Here is a 13507-nt window from a genome sequence, read left to right on the forward strand (position 1 = left end):
CAATCTCATCTCATAGTGTGTGTCCTACAAATACCATCCAATCTATGTACAATCTCATCTCATAGTGTATCCTACAAATACCATCCAATCTGTGTACAATCTCATCTCATAGTGTGTGTCCTACAAATACCATCCAATCTATGTACAATCTCATCTCATAGTGTGTGTCCTACAAATACCATCCAATCTATGTACAATCTCATCTCATAGTGTGTGTCCTACAAATACCATCCAATCTATGTACAATCTCATCTCATAGTGTGTGTCCTACAAATACCGTCCAATCTATGTACAATCTCATCTCATAGTGTGTGTCCTACAAATACCATCCAATCTATGTACAATCTCATCTCATAGTGTGTCCTACAAATACCGTCCAATCTATGTACAATCTCATCTCATAGTGTGTGTCCTACAAATACCGACCAATCTATGTACAATCTCATCTCATAGTGTGTGTCCTACAAATACCATCCAATCTATGTACAATCTCATCTCATAGTGTGTGTCCTACAAATACCGTCCAATCTATGTACAATCTCATCTCATAGTGTGTGTCCTACAAATACCATCCAATCTATGTACAATCTCATCTCATAGTGTGTCCTACAAATACCGACCAATCTATGTACAATCTCATCTCATAGTGTGTCCTACAAATATCATCCAATCTATGTACAATCTCATCTCATAGTGTGTGTCCTACAAATACCATCCAATCTATGTACAATCTCATCTCATAGTGTGTGTCCTACAAATACCAACCAATCTATGTACAATCTCATCTCATAGTGTGTGTCCTACAAATACCATCCAATCTATGTACAATCTCATCTCATAGTGTGTGTCCTACAAATACCATCCAATCTATGTACAATCTCATCTCATAGTGTGTGTCCTACAAATACCATCCAATCTATGTACAATCTCATCTCATAGTGTGTGTCCTACAAATACCATCCAATCTATGTACAATCTCATCTCATAGTGTCCTACAAATACCATCCAATCTATGTACAATCTCATCTCATAGTGTGTGTCCTACAAATACCATCCAATCTATGTACAATCTCATCTCATAGTGTGTGTCCTACAAATACCATCCAATCTATGTACAATCTCATCTCATAGTGTGTGTCCTACAAATACCGTCCAATCTATGTACAATCTCATCTCATAGTGTGTGTCCTACAAATACCATCCAATCTATGTACAATCTCATCTCATAGTGTGTGTCCTACAAATACCGTCCAATCTATGTACAATCTCATCTCATAGTGTGTGTCCTACAAATACCATCCAATCTATGTACAATCTCATCTCATAGTGTGTCCTACAAATACCATCCAATCTATGTACAATCTCATCTCATAGTGTGTCCTACAAATACCATCCAATCTATGTACAATCTCATCTCATAGTGTGTGTCCTACAAATACCGTCCAATCTATGTACAATCTCATCTCATAGTGTGTGTCCTACAAATACCGTCCAATCTATGTACAATCTCATCTCATAGTGTGTGTCCTACAAATACCGTCCAATCTATGTACAATCTCATCTCATAGTGTGTGTCCTACAAATACCATCCAATCTATGTACAATCTCATCTCATAGTGTGTGTCCTACAAATACCATCCAATCTATGTACAATCTCATCTCATAGTGTGTGTCCTACAAATACCGTCCAATCTATGTACAATCTCATCTCATAGTGTGTGTCCTACAAATACCATCCAATCTATGTACAATCTCATCTCATAGTGTGTGTCCTACAAATACCGTCCAATCTATGTACAATCTCATCTCATAGTGTGTGTCCTACAAATACCATCCAATCTATGTACAATCTCATCTCATAGTGTGTCCTACAAATACCATCCAATCTATGTACAATCTCATCTCATAGTGTGTGTCCTACAAATACCGTCCAATCTATGTACAATCTCATCTCATAGTGTGTGTCCTACAAATACCGTCCAATCTATGTACAATCTCATCTCATAGTGTGTGTCCTACAAATACCGTCCAATCTATGTACAATCTCATCTCATAGTGTGTGTCCTACAAATACCATCCAATCTATGTACAATCTCATCTCATAGTGTCCTACAAATACCATCCAATCTATGTACAATCTCATCTCATAGTGTGTGTCCTACAAATACCATCCAATCTATGTACAATCTCATCTCATAGTGTGTGTCCTACAAATACCGTCCAATCTATGTACAATCTCATCTCATAGTGTGTGTCCTACAAATACCATCCAATCTATGTACAATCTCATCTCATAGTGTGTCCTACAAATACCATCCAATCTATGTACAATCTCATCTCATAGTGTGTGTCCTACAAATACCGTCCAATCTATGTACAATCTCATCTCATAGTGTGTGTCCTACAAATACCGTCCAATCTATGTACAATCTCATCTCATAGTGTGTGTCCTACAAATACCGTCCAATCTATGTACAATCTCATCTCATAGTGTGTGTCCTACAAATACCATCCAATCTATGTACAATCTCATCTCATAGTGTCCTACAAATACCATCCAATCTATGTACAATCTCATCTCATAGTGTGTGTCCTACAAATACCATCCAATCTATGTACAATCTCATCTCATAGTGTGTGTCCTACAAATACCATCCAATCTATGTACAATCTCATCTCATAGTGTGTGTCCTACAAATACCGTCCAATCTATGTACAATCTCATTTCATAGTGTGTGTCCTACAAATACCATCCAATCTATGTACAATCTCATCTCATAGTGTGTGTCCTACAAATACCGTCCAATCTATGTACAATCTCATCTCATAGTGTGTGTCCTACAAATACCGTCCAATCTATGTACAATCTCATCTCATAGTGTGTGTCCTACAAATACCGTCCAATCTATGTACAATCTCATCTCATAGTGTGTGTCCTACAAATACCGTCCAATCTATGTACAATCTCATCTCATAGTGTGTGTCCTACAAATACCATCCAATCTATGTACAATCTTATCTCATAGTGTGTGTCCTACAAATACCATCCAATCTATGTACAATCTCATCTCATAGTGTGTCCTACAAATACCGACCAATCTATGTACAATCTCATCTCATAGTGTGTGTCCTACAAATACCATCCAATCTATGTACAATCTCATCTCATAGTGTGTGTCCTACAAATACCATCCAATCTATGTACAATCTCATCTCATAGTGTGTGTCCTACAAATACCATCCAATCTATGTACAATCTCATCTCATAGTGTGTCCTACAAATACCATCCAATCTATGTACAATCTCATCTCATAGTGTGTGTCCTACAAATACCGACCAATCTATGTACAATCTCATCTCATAGTGTGTGTCCTACAAATACCATCCAATCTATGTACAATCTCATCTCATAGTGTGTCCTACAAATACCATCCAATCTATGTACAATCTCATCTCATAGTGTGTCCTACAAATACCATCCAATCTATGTACAATCTCATCTCATAGTGTGTCCTACAAATACCATCCAATCTATGTACAATCTCATCTCATAGTGTGTGTCCTACAAATATCATCCAATCTATGTACAATCTCATCTCATAGTGTGTCCTACAAATACCGTCCAATCTATGTACAATCTCATCTCATAGTGTGTCCTACAAATACCATCCAATCTATGTACAATCTCATCTCATAGTGTGTGTCCTACAAATACCGTCCAATCTATGTACAATCTCATCTCATAGTGTGTCCTACAAATACCGTCCAATCTATGTACAATCTCATCTCATAGTGTGTGTCCTACAAATACCATCCAATCTGTGTACAATCTCATCTCATAGTGTGTGTCCTATAAATACCGTCCAATCTATGTACAATCTCATCTCATAGTGTGTGTCCTACAAATACCGTCCAATCTATGTACAATCTCATCTCATAGTGTGTGTCCTACAAATATCATCCAATCTATGTACAATCTCATCTCATAGTGTGTCCTACAAATACCATCCAATCTATGTACAATCTCATCTCATAGTGTGTGTCCTACAAATACCATCCAATCTATGTACAATCTCATCTCATAGTGTGTGTCCTACAAATACCGACCAATCTATGTACAATCTCATCTCATAGTGTGTCCTACAAATACCATCCAATCTATGTACAATCTCATCTCATAGTGTGTGTCCTACAAATATCATCCAATCTATGTACAATCTCATCTCATAGTGTGTCCTACAAATACCGTCCAATCTATGTACAATCTCATCTCATAGTGTGTGTCCTACAAATACCATCCAATCTATGTACAATCTCATCTCATAGTGTGTCCTACAAATACCATCCAATCTGTGTACAATCTCATCTCATAGTGTGTGTCCTACAAATACCATCCAATCTATGTACAATCTCATCTCATAGTGTGTGCTACAAATACCGACCAATCTATGTACAATCTCATCTCATAGTGTGTGTCCTACAAATACCGACCAATCTATGTACAATCTCATCTCATAGTGTGTGTCCTACAAATATCATCCAATCTATGTACAATCTCATCTCATAGTGTGTGTCCTACAAATACCATCCAATCTATGTACAATCTCATCTCATAGTGTGTGCTACAAATACCGTCCAATCTATGTACAATCTCATCTCATAGTGTGTCCTACAAATATCATCCAATCTATGTACAATCTCATCTCATAGTGTGTGTCCTACAAATACCATCCAATCTATGTACAATCTCATCTCATAGTGTGTCCTACAAATACCGACCAATCTATGTACAATCTCATCTCATAGTGTGTCCTACAAATACCGACCAATCTATGTACAATCCCATCTCATAGTGTGTGTCCTACAAATATCATCCAATCTGTGTACAATCTCATCTCATAGTGTGTGTCCTACAAATACCGTCCAATCTATGTACAATCTCATCTCATAGTGTGTCCTACAAATACCGACCAATCTATGTACAATCTCATCTCATAGTGTGTGTCCTACAAATACCATCCAATCTATGTACAATCTCATCTCATAGTGTGTGTCCTACAAATACCGTCCAATCTATGTACAATCTCATCTCATAGTGTGTGTCCTACAAATACCATCCAATCTATGTACAATCTCATCTCATAGTGTGTGTCCTACAAATACCGTCCAATCTATGTACAATCTCATCTCATAGTGTGTGTCCTACAAATACCGTCCAATCTATGTACAATCTCATCTCATAGTGTGTGTCCTACAAATACCGTCCAATCTATGTACAATCTCATCTCATAGTGTGTCCTACAAATATCATCCAATCTATGTACAATCTCATCTCATAGTGTGTGTCCTACAAATACCATCCAATCTATGTACAATCTCATCTCATAGTGTGTCCTACAAATACCATCCAATCTATGTACAATCTCATCTCATAGTGTGTGTCCTACAAATACCGTCCAATCTATGTACAATCTCATCTCATAGTGTGTGTCCTACAAATACCGACCAATCTATGTACAATCTCATCTCATAGTGTGTGTCCTACAAATACCATCCAATCTATGTACAATCTCATCTCATAGTGTGTGTCCTATAAATATCATCCAATCTATGTACAATCTCATCTCATAGTGTGTGTCCTACAAATACCATCCAATCTATGTACAATCTCATCTCATAGTGTGTGTCCTACAAATACCATCCAATCTATGTACAATCTCATCTCATAGTGTGTGTCCTACAAATACCGTCCAATCTATGTACAATCTCATCTCATAGTGTGTGTCCTACAAATACCGTCCAATCTATGTACAATCTCATCTCATAGTGTCCTACAAATACCATCCAATCTATGTACAATCTCATCTCATAGTGTGTGTCCTATAAATACCGTCCAATCTATGTACAATCTCATCTCATAGTGTGTGTCCTACAAATACCATCCAATCTATGTACAATCTCATCTCATAGTGTCCTACAAATACCGACCAATCTATGTACAATCTCATCTCATAGTGTGTGTCCTACAAATACCGTCCAATCTATGTACAATCTCATCTCATAGTGTGTGTCCTACAAATACCGTCCAATCTATGTACAATCTCATCTCATAGTGTGTGTCCTACAAATACCATCCAATCTATGTACAATCTCATCTCATAGTGTGTCCTACAAATACCGTCCAATCTATGTACAATCTCATCTCATAGTGTGTGTCCTACAAATACCATCCAATCTATGTACAATCTCATCTCATAGTGTGTCCTACAAATACCGACCAATCTATGTACAATCTCATCTCATAGTGTGTGTCCTACAAATACCGTCCAATCTATGTACAATCTCATCTCATAGTGTGTGTCCTACAAATACCATCCAATCTATGTACAATCTCATCTCATAGTGTCCTACAAATACCGTCCAATCTATGTACAATCTCATCTCATAGTGTGTGTCCTACAAATACCATCCAATCTATGTACAATCTCATCTCATAGTGTGTGTCCTACAAATATCATCCAATCTATGTACAATCTCATCTCATAGTGTGTGTCCTACAAATACCGACCAATCTATGTACAATCTCATCTCATAGTGTGTGTCCTACAAATACCGTCCAATCTATGTACAATCTCATCTCATAGTGTGTGTCCTACAAATACCATCCAATCTATGTACAATCTCATCTCATAGTGTCCTACAAATACCGTCCAATCTATGTACAATCTCATCTCATAGTGTGTGTCCTACAAATACCATCCAATCTATGTACAATCTCATCTCATAGTGTGTGTCCTACAAATACCATCCAATCTATGTACAATCTCATCTCATAGTGTGTGTCCTACAAATACCGACCAATCTATGTACAATCTCATCTCATAGTGTGTCCTACAAATACCATCCAATCTATGTACAATCTCATCTCATAGTGTGTCCTACAAATACCGACCAATCTATGTACAATCTCATCTCATAGTGTGTGTCCTACAAATACCGACCAATCTATGTACAATCTCATCTCATAGTGTGTCCTACAAATACCGTCCAATCTATGTACAATCTCATCTCATAGTGTGTGTCCTACAAATACCGACCAATCTATGTACAATCTCATCTCATAGTGTGTGTCCTACAAATACCATCCAATCTATGTACAATCTCATCTCATAGTGTGTGTCCTACAAATACCATCCAATCTATGTACAATCTCATCTCATAGTGTGTGTCCTACAAATACCGTCCAATCTATGTACAATCTCATCTCATAGTGTGTGTCCTACAAATACCATCCAATCTATGTACAATCTCATCTCATAGTGTGTGTCCTACAAATACCATCCAATCTATGTACAATCTCATCTCATAGTGTGTCCTACAAATATCATCCAATCTATGTACAATCTCATCTCATAGTGTGTGTCCTACAAATACCATCCAATCTATGTACAATCTCATCTCATAGTGTGTCCTACAAATACCATCCAATCTGTGTACAATCTCATCTCATAGTGTGTGTCCTACAAATACCATCCAATCTATGTACAATCTCATCTCATAGTGTGTGTCCTACAAATACCATCCAATCTATGTACAATCTCATCTCATAGTGTGTGTCCTACAAATACCGTCCAATCTATGTACAATCTCATCTCATAGTGTGTCCTACAAATACCGTCCAATCTATGTACAATCTCATCTCATAGTGTGTCCTACAAATACCATCCAATCTATGTACAATCTCATCTCATAGTGTGTGTCCTACAAATACCGTCCAATCTATGTACAATCTCATCTCATAGTGTGTGTCCTACAAATACCATCCAATCTATGTACAATCTCATCTCATAGTGTGTCCTACAAATACCGACCAATCTATGTACAATCTCATCTCATAGTGTGTCCTACAAATACCGTCCAATCTATGTACAATCTCATCTCATAGTGTGTGTCCTACAAATACCATCCAATCTATGTACAATCTCATCTCATAGTGTGTGTCCTACAAATACCATCCAATCTATGTACAATCTCATCTCATAGTGTGTGTCCTACAAATACCGTCCAATCTATGTACAATCTCATCTCATAGTGTATCCTACAAATACCATCCAATCTGTGTACAATCTCATCTCATAGTGTGTGTCCTACAAATACCATCCAATCTATGTACAATCTCATCTCATAGTGTGTGTCCTACAAATACCATCCAATCTATGTACAATCTCATCTCATAGTGTGTGTCCTACAAATACCATCCAATCTATGTACAATCTCATCTCATAGTGTATCCTACAAATACCATCCAATCTGTGTACAATCTCATCTCATAGTGTGTGTCCTACAAATACCATCCAATCTATGTACAATCTCATCTCATAGTGTGTGTCCTACAAATACCATCCAATCTATGTACAATCTCATCTCATAGTGTGTGTCCTACAAATACCATCCAATCTATGTACAATCTCATCTCATAGTGTGTGTCCTACAAATACCGTCCAATCTATGTACAATCTCATCTCATAGTGTGTCCTACAAATACCGTCCAATCTATGTACAATCTCATCTCATAGTGTGTGTCCTACAAATACCGACCAATCTATGTACAATCTCATCTCATAGTGTGTGTCCTACAAATACCATCCAATCTATGTACAATCTCATCTCATAGTGTGTGTCCTACAAATACCGTCCAATCTATGTACAATCTCATCTCATAGTGTGTGTCCTACAAATACCATCCAATCTATGTACAATCTCATCTCATAGTGTGTCCTACAAATACCGACCAATCTATGTACAATCTCATCTCATAGTGTGTCCTACAAATATCATCCAATCTATGTACAATCTCATCTCATAGTGTGTGTCCTACAAATACCATCCAATCTATGTACAATCTCATCTCATAGTGTGTGTCCTACAAATACCAACCAATCTATGTACAATCTCATCTCATAGTGTGTGTCCTACAAATACCATCCAATCTATGTACAATCTCATCTCATAGTGTGTGTCCTACAAATACCATCCAATCTATGTACAATCTCATCTCATAGTGTGTGTCCTACAAATACCATCCAATCTATGTACAATCTCATCTCATAGTGTGTGTCCTACAAATATCATCCAATCTATGTACAATCTCATCTCATAGTGTGTGTCCTACAAATACCGTCCAATCTATGTACAATCTCATCTCATAGTGTGTGTCCTACAAATACCATCCAATCTATGTACAATCTCATCTCATAGTGTGTGTCCTACAAATACCGTCCAATCTATGTACAATCTCATCTCATAGTGTGTGTCCTACAAATACCATCCAATCTATGTACAATCTCATCTCATAGTGTGTCCTACAAATACCATCCAATCTATGTACAATCTCATCTCATAGTGTGTGTCCTACAAATACCGTCCAATCTATGTACAATCTCATCTCATAGTGTGTGTCCTACAAATACCGTCCAATCTATGTACAATCTCATCTCATAGTGTGTGTCCTACAAATACCGTCCAATCTATGTACAATCTCATCTCATAGTGTGTGTCCTACAAATACCGTCCAATCTATGTACAATCTCATCTCATAGTGTGTGTCCTACAAATACCATCCAATCTATGTACAATCTCATCTCATAGTGTGTGTCCTACAAATACCATCCAATCTATGTACAATCTCATCTCATAGTGTGTCCTACAAATACCATCCAATCTATGTACAATCTCATCTCATAGTGTGTCCTACAAATACCATCCAATCTATGTACAATCTCATCTCATAGTGTGTGTCCTACAAATACCATCCAATCTATGTACAATCTCATCTCATAGTGTGTGTCCTACAAATACCATCCAATCTATGTACAATCTCATCTCATAGTGTGTGTCCTACAAATACCGTCCAATCTATGTACAATCTCATTTCATAGTGTGTGTCCTACAAATACCATCCAATCTATGTACAATCTCATCTCATAGTGTGTGTCCTACAAATACCGTCCAATCTATGTACAATCTCATCTCATAGTGTGTGTCCTACAAATACCGTCCAATCTATGTACAATCTCATCTCATAGTGTGTGTCCTACAAATACCGTCCAATCTATGTACAATCTCATCTCATAGTGTGTGTCCTACAAATACCGTCCAATCTATGTACAATCTCATCTCATAGTGTGTGTCCTACAAATACCATCCAATCTATGTACAATCTTATCTCATAGTGTGTGTCCTACAAATACCATCCAATCTATGTACAATCTCATCTCATAGTGTGTCCTACAAATACCGTCCAATCTATGTACAATCTCATCTCATAGTGTGTGTCCTACAAATACCGTCCAATCTATGTACAATCTCATCTCATAGTGTGTGTCCTACAAATACCGTCCAATCTATGTACAATCTCATCTCATAGTGTGTGTCCTACAAATACCATCCAATCTATGTACAATCTCATCTCATAGTGTGTCCTACAAATACCATCCAATCTATGTACAAATTGGTGAATGTTGGGTGAATGTTAAGCTTTGTACAGACAGATAATTGTATGAAGGAATGTGATTGGATTGGTCAGACGATAATCGGAGGATCAGTAAAGTTTCTGTCAGCCAATCACAGCGTTTCTTATAATGAAGTCTGAGGGGAATCAGGGAAACGATTGTGTCGGGAAGGACGATCGTATATTCAGCGCTGTGTGCGTCCGTCCTCCATAGACAGAGATGGGGGGAAGGCGGCCGCCATTGTTTGTGATTTCCATCCTCGCAGAAATCCCCGATTATCTCATCCTCTGTGCCAGGCATTTGTTGAATGTTGGGTGAAAGATGAAAGTTCGGTGATAATTGGTTAAAAATTGTTTGAATGTTGGGTGAAAGTTGAGTGTATGATCGAAGAATATTGAGTGAAAGTTGCAGAAATGTTGGGTGAATGTTTGATAAATGTTGGGTGACAGTTGTGTGAATGTTGTGTGAATGTTAAGTGACAGTTGAGTGAATGTCGAGTGAAATTTGGCTGACTGTTGTGTGAAGTTGTGTGAATGTTGGGTGACAGTTGAGTGAATGTTGAGTGAATGTTGTGTGACAGTTGTGTGAATGTTGGGTGACAGTTGAGTGAATGTTGGGTGGCAGTTGAGTGAATGTTGGGTGACAGTTGAGTGAATGTTGGAAGACAGTTGAGTGAATGTTGGGTGACAGTTGAGTGAATGTTGAGTGAATGTTGGGTGACAGTTGAGTGAATGTTGGGTGATTGTTGGGTGACAGTTGAGTGAATGTTGGGTGGCAGTTGAGTGAATGTTGGGTGACAGTTGAGTGAATGTTGGAAGACAGTTGAGTGAATGTTGGGTGACAGTTGTGTGAATGTTGGGTGACAGTTGAGTGAATGTTGGGTGACAGTTGAGTGAATGTTGGAAGACAGTTGAGTGAATGTTGAGTGAATGTTGGGTGACAGTTGTGTGAATGTTGGGTGACAGTTGAGTGAATGTTGGGTGACAGTTGTGTGAATGTTGGGTGACAGTTGAGTGAATGTTGGGTGACAGTTGAGTGAATGTTGGAAGACAGTTGAGTGAATGTTGGGTGACAGTTGAGCTAATGTTGAGTGAATGTTGGGTGATTGTTGGGTTACAGTTGAGTGAATGTTGGGTGGCAGTTGAGTGAATGTTGGGTGACAGTTGAGTGAATGTTGGAAGACAGTTAAGTGAATGTTGGGTGACAGTTGTGTGAATGTTGGGTGACAGTTGAGTGAATGTTGGGTGACAGTTGAGTGAATGTTGGAAGACAGTTGAGTGAATGTTGAGTGAATGTTGGGTGACAGTTGTGTGAATGTTGGGTGACAGTTGAGTGAATGTTGGGTGACAGTTGTGTGAATGTTGGGTGACAGTTGAGTGAATGTTGAGTGAATGTTGGGTGACAGTTGTGTGAATGTTGGGTGACAGTTGAGTGAATGTTGGGTGGCAGTTGAGTGAATGTTGGGTGGCAGTTGAGTGAATGTTGGGTGACAGTTGAGTGAATGTTGGGTGACAGTTGAGTGAATGTTGGGTGACAGTTGAGTGAATGTTGGGTGGCAGTTGAGTGAATGTTGGGTGACAGTTGAGTGAATGTTGGGTGGCAGTTGAGTGAATGTTGGGTGGCAGTTGAGTGAATGTTGGGTGACAGTTGAGTGAATGTTGGGTGACAGTTGAGTGAATGTTGGGTGGCAGTTGAGTGAATGTTGGGTGACAGTTGAGTGAATGTTGGGTGGCAGTTGAGTGAATGTTGGGTGGCAGTTGAGTGAATGTTGGGTGACAGTTGAGTGAATGTTGGGTGACAGTTGAGTGAATGTTGGGTGGCAGTTGAGTGAATGTTGGGTGGCAGTTGAGTGAATGTTGGGTGACAGTTGAGTGAATGTTGGGTGGCAGTTGAGTGAATGTTGGGTGGCAGTTGAGTGAATGTTGGGTGGCAGTTGAGTGAATGTTGGGTGACAGTTGAGTGAATGTTGAGTGAATGTTGGGTGACAGTTGAGTGAATGTTGGGTGACAGTTGAGTGAATGTTGAGTGAATGTTGGGTGACAGTTGAGTGAATATTGTGTGAATGTTGGGTGAAGAAGTTTTATAATCAGACAGTATAGGGAGGAGCCGATGACGGGCTGAGCGGGGGTTGGACGATTTATTAGCAGTGAATACAGACAGGATAAGCCCCTCCCCCATGGTTCGGTTGATTCGGCACTGCCGGGAATTCTGGGTAATTCTGGGTCCAGAGATGGGTGACATCAGTGCTGACCTCCTACTGAAAATACCGGATGCCTGGCTGTGTCCGGATTCTGATATAAAGAAGCATGCAGCCAGTGAGGGCCGGAATCCGGATCTCCATATTTGTGTCGGTGAATCATGAAAAGTTGAACCCGCCGGATCACCATGGCAACCGAGGAAGCGGGAATGTCAGCTGACAGCTTCACCCTGGGTGACCTCTGAACTCTCTGGACTCCGGAGACGGCAGGCCCCTCCCCCATGTCTAGGGAGGCCGGATAATGGAAGGAATTCATCCTGGACTGTGCAGAGTCACCACCGCTGGAAGCTTCGGGGTCAGAGCCAGGGACAGACCGATTATCCATATGCCCTTCCCCCGATATATCGGTATCGGCCCCGGAACTGGCCGATATTTTTGTGACATCATTCTGACTTCTTAGGCCGCCTCCCTCACCTTGGACCGCCTTGTTTGGAGGCGGGACTAATTTTGTGGTAGTTTATCACAGCCATACACCCGCCCACAGCAGCCCGGTGCCAGCCACACCCACTTTACCCATGACACAGCCGTCAGGTGGAACGGGACAGCCAATTGAAACATTCCAGCACATGGACACGCCCCCTACCCTATAAATAGACCTGTCGGCCATTTCACATTCCGCTCTCTGTCAGTGTAGGGAGAGATTCCAGACACAAATATCTCTGTGAAGATCCACAAAGTCCTTTCCAGGACCGGTATTTCAGTATTGGAAGCCAAGAGCCACACTGGTCCTGCACTCCT

The sequence above is a fragment of the Pelophylax lessonae genome (assembly GCF_965119305.1).
Source record: "Pelophylax lessonae genome assembly, contig: HAP1_SCAFFOLD_440, whole genome shotgun sequence".
NCBI lineage: Eukaryota > Metazoa > Chordata > Amphibia > Anura > Ranidae > Pelophylax > Pelophylax lessonae.